Genomic DNA, 14,014 nt, shown 5'->3' with positions numbered 1-14,014 from the left:
CGCGTTTTCCGTTCTCGTCACGTTTTTTGTCGGATTGCCGCTGGACACCTAGCGTGTGTGTGTGTGAGAGAGTTTTGATTTTTTTTTTTTTAATCATACCAAAAAAAAAAAAAAAGGGACATTCGAGTGTTGTTACAAGCTTCATTCATTTGTGTTCCTTTCGTTCGCAAAAGTTAAGTGTTCTTAACACTTTAGTTCCAATGGGGTAGCTTTCTTGGCAAAGCAAAGTTCAAGAAAAGATTTTATACCAGAACAAACCTTTTTTTGGTGAAGAGAGAGCTCAGTATATATGTCCTTCGATCACGGCGCAGAGCAGCCTATCACCACCATGCTGTTTTACTAAAAGAAAAAGAATACAAACAGATGGGCCTTTGTTTGTTGTCGCGCGTTCAGCTCGTTTGTTATTTTAATTGGTGAAAAGCATAATTGATGTTCTTTGTTGCTGTGTGTAGCAGCTGATATTTTTTTCCTTGAGTGAGGGTGGGTGGCTGTGGTAGATTTGAACCTTAGAGTATTGGTATGGGTGACTAAGACAATGAAGATACTGGTCTGGACACCAGCTTTAAAAACTTAATTATTTTTTTTTTATTTTTTTTTACTTTTGCTGATTTTTCATTTTGTTTTGGCCGAGGCTGGGAGCATGTTCAATGCACGTTGAACCTGTATGAGCCACTCACCCAGTTCGTTATCGTAGTTATCAAAGAAAAAAGCAGTCGACTTGTAAGCTTTGTAACAATTGGACAAAAGCTAATTAACGATCAGTGTAATGCAAGGGTCGAGCCTTTAAAGGTCGTCTGACTCGTCTGCCCCAGGGCCTGTGCTGGGGGTCGGCGGCCGTGAGGATGAGGGTGGACGGCGGGGTGGGGAGCGTGAATGGAGCAGGACACGTGGCGCACGCAGGTGCATGGCGCGTGCCTCGTAGTGATGAGAGAGAGAGTGTGTGTATTGCGTGCGAGTGTAGAGATGTGTGTGTGTAAAGGGTGTGCGTACATGTGTGTGTGAGAGAGAGAGCGTGTGCAGATGTCGTTTGACGCTGTGTCGACGTGCGTGCGTGTGCATGTGCAGACGTCGCGTGACGCTCTCACTGTTGTGTGTGGCAGTGCACGTGACCTCAAGAACGAGGGCACGCGCAAATAGGATCTGGGGTGACTGGGTGGGTGTTCACATGGAATGCCTAATCTAAAACCTTTAGCAGGTTGAAGCAGTGTTAAGAAGACATTCCTCAACAGATTCCCTCCTTCAATTTTCAAGGTCAGTTGAAATATTACAAATGTCAGATTTTAAAAAAAAACAGACAAAATTAATAATCAGTATCTTTTACGCATAGTATGTGCGCACAATCCATCCTATTAATCCATGCATAACCATTCTTATAATCTATGTGAGGTCTTTTTTAATCTATCTTATAAACCTGTAATGCTGGACAAAAATGTGCCTTGAATGTTGTGTCATGATCATAATCTGACATTATCCAGCCTTAGATATCAGTCCTCACAATATTTTCCTTATCATACAATTCCATAAAGCTTGAGGTGGGTTCACCCATGCCTAACCAAATTGCCAATAATGGTTGACTTTACCAAGTGATATCCTATAAAAATCCACCACAATGTACAACAACTGTGAGCTAATATGTGATGACCATCACATTGGACAACGTGAGTATGTATGCCTGCATCTTGTGAGCAAAAGAAAAATTTCTGTCTTTGGTCTCCTTGAAAGACAATAAAGTCTGATTTGATTTGACTCGCCCCCTTGCTCAAGGTCCTTTAATCCAAGTGTCCTTCCTCCCGAGTCTTAAGACTTAAGACCTAGTCTCGAGGTACAAGGTGAAGTTGGTGTTAGAAATGTTGGAGTCACTTTGACTACTGACCAGTTGCTCTGTCCACTCTGACGTGCCGAGAAGTGTCTTGCTGGTTCTCCATTCCCTATTTTACTTTGCACATTCGCACGACACATACAACGAGGGAAGCCATTGGTCTCTCACCAACCAGTTAAGTAGCCAACATCGACAAGAGATGTCGATGTCAAGATCCCTCTGTGGGTCAAGAGCAGTAGCATCACATTTCCTGATGATATCATAACGCCAATCATCATGGTGGGGCCTGATAAGATTCATTCCAATATTTTACTGGCATCTCACATGATGGTCAGTGCAGTAACTTGACAGTAATGAGAGAATTGTCAGTGATTTATTAGTGAGGACAGACAGTTCTATCATGATCAGAAAGAAAGACAAGAGATAGTTATCAGGTGAGAGAAGTTTTAGTAGTATATTAAAAACAAATTGTCTACACATATACCCTCATGTTGACATTCCTTTATTTGTATTACATTGCACCCTGTCATATGTAATGCATTCCATTGTGTGTGTACTAGAATGCTATCTTACACCTGTTAAGGTGTGTAGCAGTGCTTACATTATATTGAGTTATTGTGCACAGTGTTGTATAGCTGTGAATATTTGTATTTTAGATGATCTGGTGGTTGTGTCAAGCAGTGTAATGTGTAATTACATACACACGCACACATATATATGTGGTAATATTGCAAGCACCAAATTTTGATGTCATCTCTGTTATTTGTTTAATGATTGTCACAGATGTAGTCGGAGTGCAAGGATGTAAGCGCGTGAATGATGGAAGTTTCCGGAATGCGGGTCTCTATGATGTTTAAAAAAAAAAAAAGAAAAGAAAGAAAAGGGGAGAGGGGAGAGCAGTTAGCGAGGAGGAGCGATTGGGGGAGGGAGCAAATGGCGAGTGGACGTGACATTGGACGTTTAATTGTGAGTTGAAGATATTGTGTTAGTTGAAGTGAAGAGTCATTGCTGAGACAGTGTACATTACTGGTTTATAAGGAACTCATTGCATTTTGTGGACGTGAGTGCGCGCGCGCGTGCATCAATGCATGCGAGAGATCAGAACGTTTGTGTGTATGTGCAATGGCGCGTGTGAGAGAGAAGAAGTGGAGAAAGCGAGCGAGAGAGAGAAGGAGTGGAGAAAGCGAGCGAGAGAGAGAGAGAAGGAGTGGAGAAAGCGAGTATAGAAATATTAGGACTATTTTCCGCGGATGGGCAGCATTCACAGAAATTCACAGAAGCAGACGTCGAAGAATTATAATTGCTACAGGACAAAAAAAAAAAAAAAAAAATACTGAATAAGTAGCAGCTATAGGTAAGATGAAACACAAACTAACATCAGTTTTCAATAGCTGTAGTCTCTATTCTGCTGCATCAGTGATTATTTTACTTTTGTTATCGTGTGAATGTGTAAAGTTTAGTTTTCATATTTCTTTAGCAGAAAATGCTCTGTGGGCTCGACCAATGTTGACCAAAGAGCAATGATAATAATTAACCAAATATACTTATCCGAACTAAATATATAAAATTTTAAGGTGACCACACTAAAAAATTTGTTTTGTTTTAAAGATTGTTAACAACAATTTATGACGCATAATCAAATATAAAATAACTATCTAACAATATGTTGTACCAAAGCTACATTGGTAATTCTTCTCTCTCGTTCTGCCGAAAATATATACCTGCTGCTTCGAAGTGGTCATTCGTAGGGGCCATTCAGAGTTTAGATTTAGCAGTAAATATACTCTGGCATGTCACCTGGTTTTACATTGACAGATAAATACTAATTAATGTTAAAATGTTAGCAATCTCTTTCCAGACCAATGGGAAACATAAAGCAATTTTTGTATGAATGGAGTACGAAATTATGAAACATTTTTTTTTTTATGCCCTTCGCCCCTCCTGGGGCATAGGCCATCGACGACAGTTTTAGTAGCAAGGATTTGTTTTTACGGGGTGGGGGTGCTGGCCCCACGCCCAACCCTCCTCCTTTTTCAGCCGGGCTTGGGACCGTCCTTGGCGGAGGACAGCCAGCTCTGTAAACAGATGCCACGTGCAGAGAAAGAACAGCATGCCCGAGACGAGAAATGAACTCAGGGCAGCCAACCTTCACTGTATTGGTGACAGGCGCTAACCGTTGCGCCACCGGGCCGCCTTATGAGTGCGAGGTAACTTATTAATAAAAGTAAAATAATTAATTGTGAAATATAATAATGTTTCAAACCACTCTTATTAAAGATAGAGTTCAAGCAGATTTGTATAGTCTGATTATAGTAATAGCAGTAAAACTTGTTATAGGATGATTCGTTTTAATGCAAAGAACAGTTTTACTTAAAGTAATTGAAATGACACTTTTTTTCTTGATAGGTAACTGTATTTTGATGCTTTTCCAAACTTGTTACAGAACTTTGTAGAGTTTTGGTTGTGTTTGGTGTCTGTTAAATACTGTTGATCTTTGCTTTTAGCTGTGTTTGTCTGCCATTGATTTCGACTTTCCCTGAGTCTGTGCCTCATTGTTGTCTTCTTTATCGCTTGATGGTCTCAAACGCCATATCTGCGCCATCTCTACTCCGGGCTTTCATTTGCTGGATTAATTCTTCACTACCCCGCAGGTACAACATGCTTTCTACTCTAGGTCCACTTTTCTCGTAGCATTTTACCAATACTTTTAATTTTGGATGTACGTGGGTCAACAAGGACTTGGTCTACGTGGACTTGACCCTCTGACCTCTTGTCTGCAACCTCCCTGCTTCATTTATTTTGTCACTGTCATTGTGGACAACTTTATGTTGTTGCTCCAACATTGCTGCTGTCACCACCACTACAATTACCACTGATGCTATGACAACTACCGATCATAGCTGCAAGGCAAATGACTGTCAGAGAAGAAGTAGAGGCCAGAAGTGGATATTTTGTTACTAATACTGAGCTGTGTGACTGCACCTATGTTGTGAACACAGTGAACTTGTTTTGAGACTATTGTTATTATGTCTGTATATTTTTTTTTTCTTTGTAAAGCGCGTTGAGCTAGCCTTTGATAAGGTAAAGCACGATATAAATTCACTTTATTGTTATTTAGGGGATGGGACATAACTATTTACGAACGAGAATATACTCCACACTAAGCTGATGACATGGCGGCCCGGTGGCGCAACGGTTAACGCTGTTAGCGCCTGTCACCAATACAGTGAAGGTTGGCTGCCCTGAGTTCATTTCTCGTCTCGGGCACGCTGTTCTTTCTCTGCACGTGGCATCTGTTTACAGGGCTGCCTGCTCTCCGCAAGGACGTCCCAAGCCCGGCTGAAAAAGGAGAGGGTTGGGCGTGGGCCAGCACCCCATCCCGTAAAACAAATCCTTGCTACCGAAACATCGACAACAGTTAAGACTGTAGTCGATGGCCTATGCCCCAGGAGGGGTGAAAGGGCCTAAAAAAAAAAAAAAGCTGATGACATCAGGACATGAGCTTACAACATAATCAGTGCTCTACTCTCCACTGTCGAGGCTGTGACCTGTCACGACCCAGCCCCTTGTGACGTGTTTGTATCACGTGTTTCCCTGTACCCCACCCCAGCCCTACCCCTGTGCACCCGCTCCGACTCCCTGGAGGAGGACGCGGTGGTGAAAGCGAAAGAGGACAAAAGGCGCGGCGTGCGACACAAAGGATCGCCGGGTGGAGATAACCTTGTTCTCTCCTCACACCCACCCCTCCACCCCACCCTGCGTTCAGTCCCGTTCGACAATGAAGGTGAATGGGTGCGTGGTGTCGTGCACTCGAAGGGGGGACTCAAGCAGCCTCACTCTGAGCTACATCAAGGACGCCCTTTGGTACAATTCTGTGATCTCTGTGGGTACAATGCTTCCCACAAGGTCCACCACTCCACACGACCAAGTTTTCTGAACTCTCCTTTGTATGTCACATTTTACTTTCTTTTCTTTTTTTTTTTTTCCAAACGGGGACATGCTTCTGAGTGGGGACAGTTATCCGAGAAAGGGAACTGTCCCAGGGGATATGGTCACCTTACAGTTGTGCGGCTTCTAAATCTCTCCCGTCTGTGTTTGTTGGTGATGGAGAAGGGATTTATAAATATAGAAAGAGTTGTACAGACACGCACAGTTATTCTGGGAACCTTTCACGTGAAATGACGCCCACGTGTGCTCTGTGGCCAGCCACGTGACCACAGCACGAGGCCCTGATCGTGGCACGCAATTGCTTGGCGACGATCAAATCCACCCGACCAAGGACGGTTGAGAAACATAGGGTCAGACATGCTGACCTCGACACTGCAATGCAGCTGCCATTTGTCAGCATCTTCGTGCCACAGATTTGTATCTTTGATTCGGCTTCCTTACCCCCTGGTTAGTGAGCCAAATACAATTTAAAGTATAGTGAGTCATTTCTACTCACAGTCTTACTCACAGGAACATATATTGTCCTACACAGAGACAACATTAGGGAGATGGATGGTGATCAGCAAGGGTGTGAGCATCTGTCAAAGTAACTACACATCTTTAAACTGCTAAACAAAATGAGAGAGAGAGAAATGAAGGAGAACGTGAAGAGAGAGAACTACCAGACGCCAAGGGTGAGATCCATGGTACATGGACGAGTGACTCACACAGGAATGTCTCTTCTAAAGAAATGAGTAACCTGACTCGCTGTTGTGAGCGCTTCCATAGTCGTGAGTCAGTTTGACTCATCACACATTCTTACTATTATCACGTGCATGACAAGGATGCCTGGCCTATGTCTAGGCATGCGCACTCAGCTTCCAGCGTTGCTTAGAAACGTTCTCCGGAAGACAAGAGCTAGAGTGAGGGGGACAGCTGTCACACAGCTGCAGACAGCTTCGCATGAAGCATGCACGGACGTCACCACGGTAAACAAACAACACAAACTTTGACACTGAAAGGTCACGACACACAATAGGGATTTTTTTTTAAAAAAAAAAGGTATGACACTAATCGTACAGTGAAGGCATCTCATGATCCGGCAGCTCAACAGTTTTCTTGCAGTTCATTTTTCCCAGTCATAAAAAAAAAATCAGCACCACCTTCCCTCCCCAGTACAATAATGTTACTGTTACTAACATTACAACGAAACAAGTTAGGATGTAATCTTTCAACCAATTAGAAGAAATACAAACCTGTTCATCTAATAGCACTAGCCCAGCGCAAACCTGGCTGCCATGGAAACTGGAGGCAGATTTTCTTTGTCGCATTAAAAAGAAAAAAAAATGGTTTGTATTACAACCTGATGGCGGTTTCTTTGATGTGTTTGTGAAGGGAGATAACAGTGGGAAAGGCAAGGGGAAGATAACTGACGTACAGCCGGACGAGACAGATCACCTCACACAGACCTCACGTGCACCCGACTGCGGGCAGCAGCCACCCCACGTGCACGTGTGATGTGTATGAGGACCGACGGTACGTGGGACCACTGGTGTGGGGGGTTACGGACATGTGAACACTCGAGTGTGTGGGCTAATGTGTGTGGGGGTGGGAATATGTGTGTGGGGGTGGGAATATGCTTGTGTGTGTGTCGGGGTGTGTGGAGTACAGACCACGGATCGTCGCACAGCTTTGCATGTCCAGCATTTTGATGGGGAGAGCGGTGGGTCGGTGAGCTGCAGAAGCTGAACAAAATAGGATGAGGAGGGAGGGGACACACTCGCACCCACACCAGCGTGGGCGCGCGCACAGACAGAGAGGGAGACAGAGGCGTGGGCGTCAGAAGTCCGAGAGAAGTGCCGAGGCCGTAAAGGCAGCTGGAACCTGACGCCCAGCATCCTGAGACTGACGTTCCAGCCACGCCCACGCAACGCATCAGATAAGAAAAGACAAGGGCAGGTCAACGCCGGAGCTCTACTGGCTGGTGTTAACTATAAGTACAACTAATCATCCTTTCAATACACTCAGCATTCGATTCTGATGGAACTCAAAATGTTACAATGCTGTTACAGTAACCTGCACCCATCGCATCGATGTGTTTGTTTGTTTACAGCTAATAAATGCTTGAACCTGTAAATGTCACACCTGTAGCCATGTTGTAAGTGTGAGTTGTCTGTCTGTGTGTGTGTGTCTTTCCTGCACGAATGCATGTTTCACGTGTACACCAACGTGTGGGACTTTCCCACCTGTGTGTTACCTGTATGTTTCGTGTTTGTGCCTGTGTGTGGCCCAAAACATGAAATAAGGTCAAAACCTTTAACCCCTGCCCTGATAGCTTATCATCCGCGGTTGTACACGTGTGTCACCTCGTGTGGCTGTCTCCCATTTAGACCAATGGAAACTACAGTGGAACCTCGGTTAACGAACTTAATCCGTTCTGGAAAGTTGTTCGTTAACCGAAATGTTCGTTATCCGAAACAATTTTTCCATAACGAAATAAAGGAAATAGATTTAATTGGTCCCACCCTGTTGGCACGCTAATATTTGAAAGTTACAGGCTATATAGTATGTTTTAATGAGACAGTTATAATGCAATATAATGGAGTTCAATAAACATACAAACATTAACGAAAGCATTTAAACATCAGAAATTGCCGTGTAGACGGCGTGGGTGGAGCAGGTGTGGGGAGAAAGGCGGTTAATTACTGCTTTGATTCCCTTCATGAGCACACGTGACATTATAAAATCGGGGCAACTTCCCTTTTCTGTGGCTTTGAGGGTAAAGGAAAAAATTTGTCCAGTGTCTGTTCCTTCTGTCTTGTAAAAAAACTCTTCAGTAATACGACACATATCCGACAGACGCATGCCAACTTCATACTTGAAATCATTTAATTTCCAATTCATTTGTTGGCCGCTTCCTTGTCATTTACCTCACTACTATTAATTGCTCTTAATCTTCTTTGGAGCCATGATGAGGAATTATCTTATAAAATAAAGCACAAAAATCTCTAAACTAGATAATGCGCACAGGTAAGGAACGACTGATCGTAACTGTGTGTCGAGCGCGAATGATTACATGCTGGTCGGTCACGTGTGGTTCACGTGGCTGTTCGTTATCCGAAATTTTGTTCGCTATCGGAGACAAAGTTTTAGCGAATTTTTGTTCGTTATCCGGTAAATTTGTTCGCTATCCGAGACAAAGTTTTAGCGAAATTTTTGTTCGTTAACCGAAAAATTCGCTATCCGAGGCGTTCGCTAACCGAGGTTCCACTGTATGTGGAAACAGAGCTAGTAAATAAACATTTTCTGCACTTCTGCCGACAGCATAACAAACATTATGATAAATGGACAACACCAAGGAAGGAGGAACAGCAAACACAATTTATAAATACATTTCATAATGAACAGTAAATAACAAGACTTATAAACCTTATTCATTTTATTTACATGGGGTGGGAGGTCTGATTTAAATATTGTTATCTTTATTACTAGTATTTACATGTATCACCCACATTGCCCACGTTCGTGCATGTGTGTGCGCGCAGCTCTCCGCGCGCACGGGAGTGAATGGGGAGGCGCGAACGACCAGTGGCTCAGTCCATCGATCTCCTCGATGTCCTGGGCAGAGATCGATATCCTCTTGCTCTGACGTCCAACGGAAACACCAGGGGGATGGTTGGGAGGGTGTGGGGCGGGGGCGGGCAACCTCTGTCGTCGTGCCAGCTGTTGCTAAGGCTCAGGAGGTGGTCCAACAGACCCACTCTGACTGGCCTCTCTCTCCCTCCCCATTCTCTCTCCCCCTCCCCATCTCTCTCTCCCTCCCCATCTCTGTGTGGGAGGGGACAGACCTCCGAAGATGAGGTTGGGGAAAACAGACGCTAGCTGTGGCAGGCATGGCAACCACCACTCGGTAACCATGGTGTGTTGCTGTTGACGTGGAATCCGGGCAGGATGCGAGCTCGAGAAGTTCTTCTCTCGGTCTTTCTCCACCCAAACCCGTTACAACGACCACGACCACGCAGTCAAACCGATCAGTATTTGTTCCATAAGCATGCTCTGTGTGTAGTACCAACAACATAATATCAATAAACCTTAATTAAGAGGCACGTGCAGGTGTAATATGGCCTAAGGGAGAGTTTTCGAATATCGACACAAAATAAATAAAAGTCGGTTCCTGTACTAAGGTGACCGTGACATGTTTGTTCTGCTCAAAAAGGTCAAGAATGCTATTAAATCGAACGAAAAATACAGAAATGCGAAGCACTGTTTTATTTACCGTAGAGCGTTGCATAGCAACCGAGCGTTGTGATTTTGTATTTTCCAGTGAAGTGTGGGTCGATGGTGAATTTGATACTGAAACAAGGCTGAAACTCGGGAATAAGCACTGATAACCCTGAACACTTACATTGACTGCCTCTACAACCACTAAAATATAGCGATCTTCTTTTCTTGTTTCAAATACACCGCAAGTAGATTGTTACCTGTAAGTATTACTTTCATAATTTATCTCGATGTTATCTGCGGGAATAGAACATCAGCCCTACTCTACTCATGGCCAGCCTGAACTCAGAGACCTGGTGGTAACATGTAGGTAACATGTAGGTAGATATTTATCGCAACACAAACGTGACATAGTTCTCCTTTCTCAACGAAGTGTCTACTCATGCACCGTTATCTCTCCCCTCGTCACCTACCCCTTCTATTAACGATAACACAGGTGTTTGTGTCGCAGGTGTGTATCTTTGCATGTCATTTAATGTCTCGTATGAATGTGTCAGCCGTCCCTGGTACGATACAAACAACCATTTCATCACTTGCTGGGTTGGTTTATTTAGTAAGAAAGAAGCCATTTTGCATGCACAAAGGGGAGTGGGAGGAAACTGAAGGAAGCCCCCAAACAGCAAGCCTCGAACAAATCAAGTGTCACAAAGCGAAAGAGGTGTATAGTGACCGACATGAGATTCGAATCCATCACCTTTTAATCATCTCGGTAGTCGCAGGACCTTTGTCTGGATCGCATGAGCAGAAACAGAGTTGTACATATATAAGTTTTGATACCCACGCAGCTGGTATAAATATCGGAGAAACATGAGCCTCTGCTGTACTTTGTGTCCGACGACAAAGAAAGGCGACTGCGGAGAAAAGAAGGCGGCCTGCCCTCTAAAGTCTCAAACTATTTTCTCCCAAAGTCGGTGATATCCACTGGTATTTAGGTCGCATGCGTGCTGCTTCTGACCCTACCCCACAAAGTACACGTAATGCTGCATCAACGCACCCGGCCTAGTTAATCTTGTGACTGGCTGTGTCACAAATCGTGACTGTGGACCTCCATCTCACTTACATCCCGGCCCTACCTTCAAAAAAAGCAAAAAAATAAAAAATAAAGAGGCCATGTTCTCCCTTTCCAGCTGAAGCGTGTCAGCACTGAAGAAGACCGTAGAGTGGTTTAACGGCACAAGAGAACTTACAGATGAAGAATTCAGTCAAGTGAGGGCTGTGACCATGAACCGATGATTGTGGGTTGTTTTTTTTTTTTATCTCTCTCTTTCCTACAAGCTGACACAAATGTTTCGCGGAGAACTGCCGACAAACTGCGCAGTGCAAACATTATTAACCCCTCCCTCCCTTCATCCACTTTCTTCTTTCTCTCATCAAGTCTCGTCTGACAACTAAACAGTATGAAGGCGTTGGAGGATATACACGCACGCGCGCTGAACTCTCACCCCTGAGGCGGAGTTCGTGTTACGGGACAAGATCTCCCCACAAACTTGATGCAATCTGTCCTCCATCCGCATCACCACCCTCCAGGTTGGCTCCCCGCGACCCCTCAAGCCTTCCTCTGCGCACGGCACGCAAGTCAGACCCCAGCAAGCACGCAGCGCCATTCTATTTTTAGCGGCCACTGGCCCTCACGTTGGTGAGTGCGTGCGGCATTCCTGTGAGGGCTGACGCACGCGCCCGTCAGGTTCTGCTCGCGGATGACGTCACGCTGACTGGAGGGCGGGCGGGTCAGAGCCGCGGGTAGTCAAATGTGGAAAAAAAAATTTTTTTTTTCACAAAGCGTGACTTGGTGTGACGTTTGGGCGTGAGTTAAAGTGGGAGGGACTGGAATGTGTTTGTGTGTGTGTGCGCGCGTGAGTACGAGCTAGCGAGACTAAATACAAGAGGAAGGTCAGGGTGAGGACCAGAAGACGGTGGTGTTAGCAGGTGAATGGAGGTGCGGTCGCCTGAGGATACAGGTGGCGCACTGATTGCATGATATACGCGTGTACACTCATCGCCACTTGTGCACGTGGCAACACGGCAATCAATGTGCCCTGTCCCCATCAACCAACGCTCGACGGAAAAATCCAAACAGCTGTAGGGGTACAGGGAGGTAGGGAATGAACGCACTAAAGATGGTCACGAATCGTTTTCAAGTATCTTGAATGTGTCCCCAACAGTCGAGGCAACTTTACTCAGAACTTATAGCCGTCAACCTGGCTCATCAACCACTCCATCTCCACCCGGATCTTAACCCCGCACCTGTCACCCACCCGCACGTACCTGGCACTTTAACCTCGACTCTGCGCAATAATCCCCCAGCACCTTAACTCTGTACCTTGATCTTCCCGCACTAAAAATGCCCTTTAACCCATAGCACCTTAACCCCTAACTGCGCTGTAACCCTCCTCCATCCCACACCCCAACCCCTCACTTCAACCCTCAGCACGCAAACCTCGCACTCAACTACCGCGCATGGCGCATCAGCCTTCCTCAACCAAATTTACAAACCAAACCTTCGCTTTAACCTCCATATACTAACGACGATGCACTTTAACCCTACTCACCAACCCACCAGTCCACCCCTCCCACATCAACCCCTTTCCCTCAGCACATCAATCCCACCCTTCGCGATAACCTAGGCGGACATGAGCTGCGAAACGAGGAGCAAAGGAAAGCGAGACCGTTAGTCTAGGCCAGCAGATAGAGAGAGAGGTGGGGTAGCTTCTCATTGGCAAATGAAGATGGGGTTGGGTGGGGTGGGGACAGCAGCCCTGACCGAGAAAGAAGATCGATTTGGTCTCCAATTTAAAAAAAAAAATAGTCCGTATTTTACTGATTTTATCCCTTTTTTTTTCTTCCTTCTCTCAATTCGCCGCTTGCTGTATTCTTTCTTCATTCATTTATTTATTTTATCTTCCTGTTTGTTCTTAGCTTTTTTTTTAATTTTCTCTGCCTCCTGTTGCTAGGTAAGCAAAGCTAAGGGTGCAGTGGTTATGTACTGTTCTTCAGGAAGACCCCGGCACGGAATGTAGAGGCCAACATTCCTGGCTATAAACAGGGTTTCATCTCTTGTCGAGTGTTTTGCTTGGCGCTGAACCCCAGGAATCATCAGTAAGTTTAGAACTAAAGACAGAACTTTATTGAAGGTGTAGGTACTGGGGACTTGCGCCTAACTGTGGGGTTGCGTTACCATGGTTACATACCCTGGGGAGAAACAGGACGGGAATGTTAAGATTTTCACCCAGCCTCTGAGGCATGTTTGCTGGTTGACCACAGCTACCTCCAAGGTAGTTCTTTGGTACTTCCGAGATGGTGATACTCCTGATCCACGGCTGGAGTATGATGGTCTTACCCCAGAGGCAGCATCATTCCAATCCAACTTTTTGGGCACCGATTCCACAAGTTGTTACACCCTCGTGAAAGAAAAACTGTATTCTGTGGAGACATAATTCAATGTTCGCGAATAGGGACCTCACTCTCTTCATCTGCGTTGTCATACATGCACACACACGTGCTTGCTCACACACACACACACACAAGCACACACATGATGCAACACGTGTACACGCAGGGACAGACGCACAAACACACCAAAAGCAGGCTGTGAAAGTCTTGTACTCGGGTTCTGCTCCCTAACCGCATCTTGCCTCATCATGGCAGCTGTTGTCACGATGGCAAGAAATGACACGTGAAATCCACGTCACTAGCGCCGCCTACAGGAAAATCAATGAACGAGCACCTAAAAAGGCGGGGATGGGAAGATGGAGGGAGCAGGGGGAGGGTTAGCGGACCGGGAGGAGTGGTTGGTGGGGGGAGAGGGCGGGTAGTATTGATGCAGCAACAAGAGTATCGATGAAATACAGTCACAGACACGAGGTGGAAAATGTGTCATCAGGCACTTTGGTCGTTGTGCCAACATCGTACGAGTGCACGTGCACAAACCGAGATGGTATAGCCGGCTATGCACCTAGGGCATAGCCTATTGCTTCCAGACTACGAAGT

This window comes from Pomacea canaliculata, linkage group LG11 (assembly GCF_003073045.1).
Source record: "Pomacea canaliculata isolate SZHN2017 linkage group LG11, ASM307304v1, whole genome shotgun sequence".
NCBI lineage: Eukaryota > Metazoa > Mollusca > Gastropoda > Architaenioglossa > Ampullariidae > Pomacea > Pomacea canaliculata.
This window is presented reverse-complemented; position numbering follows the sequence as displayed.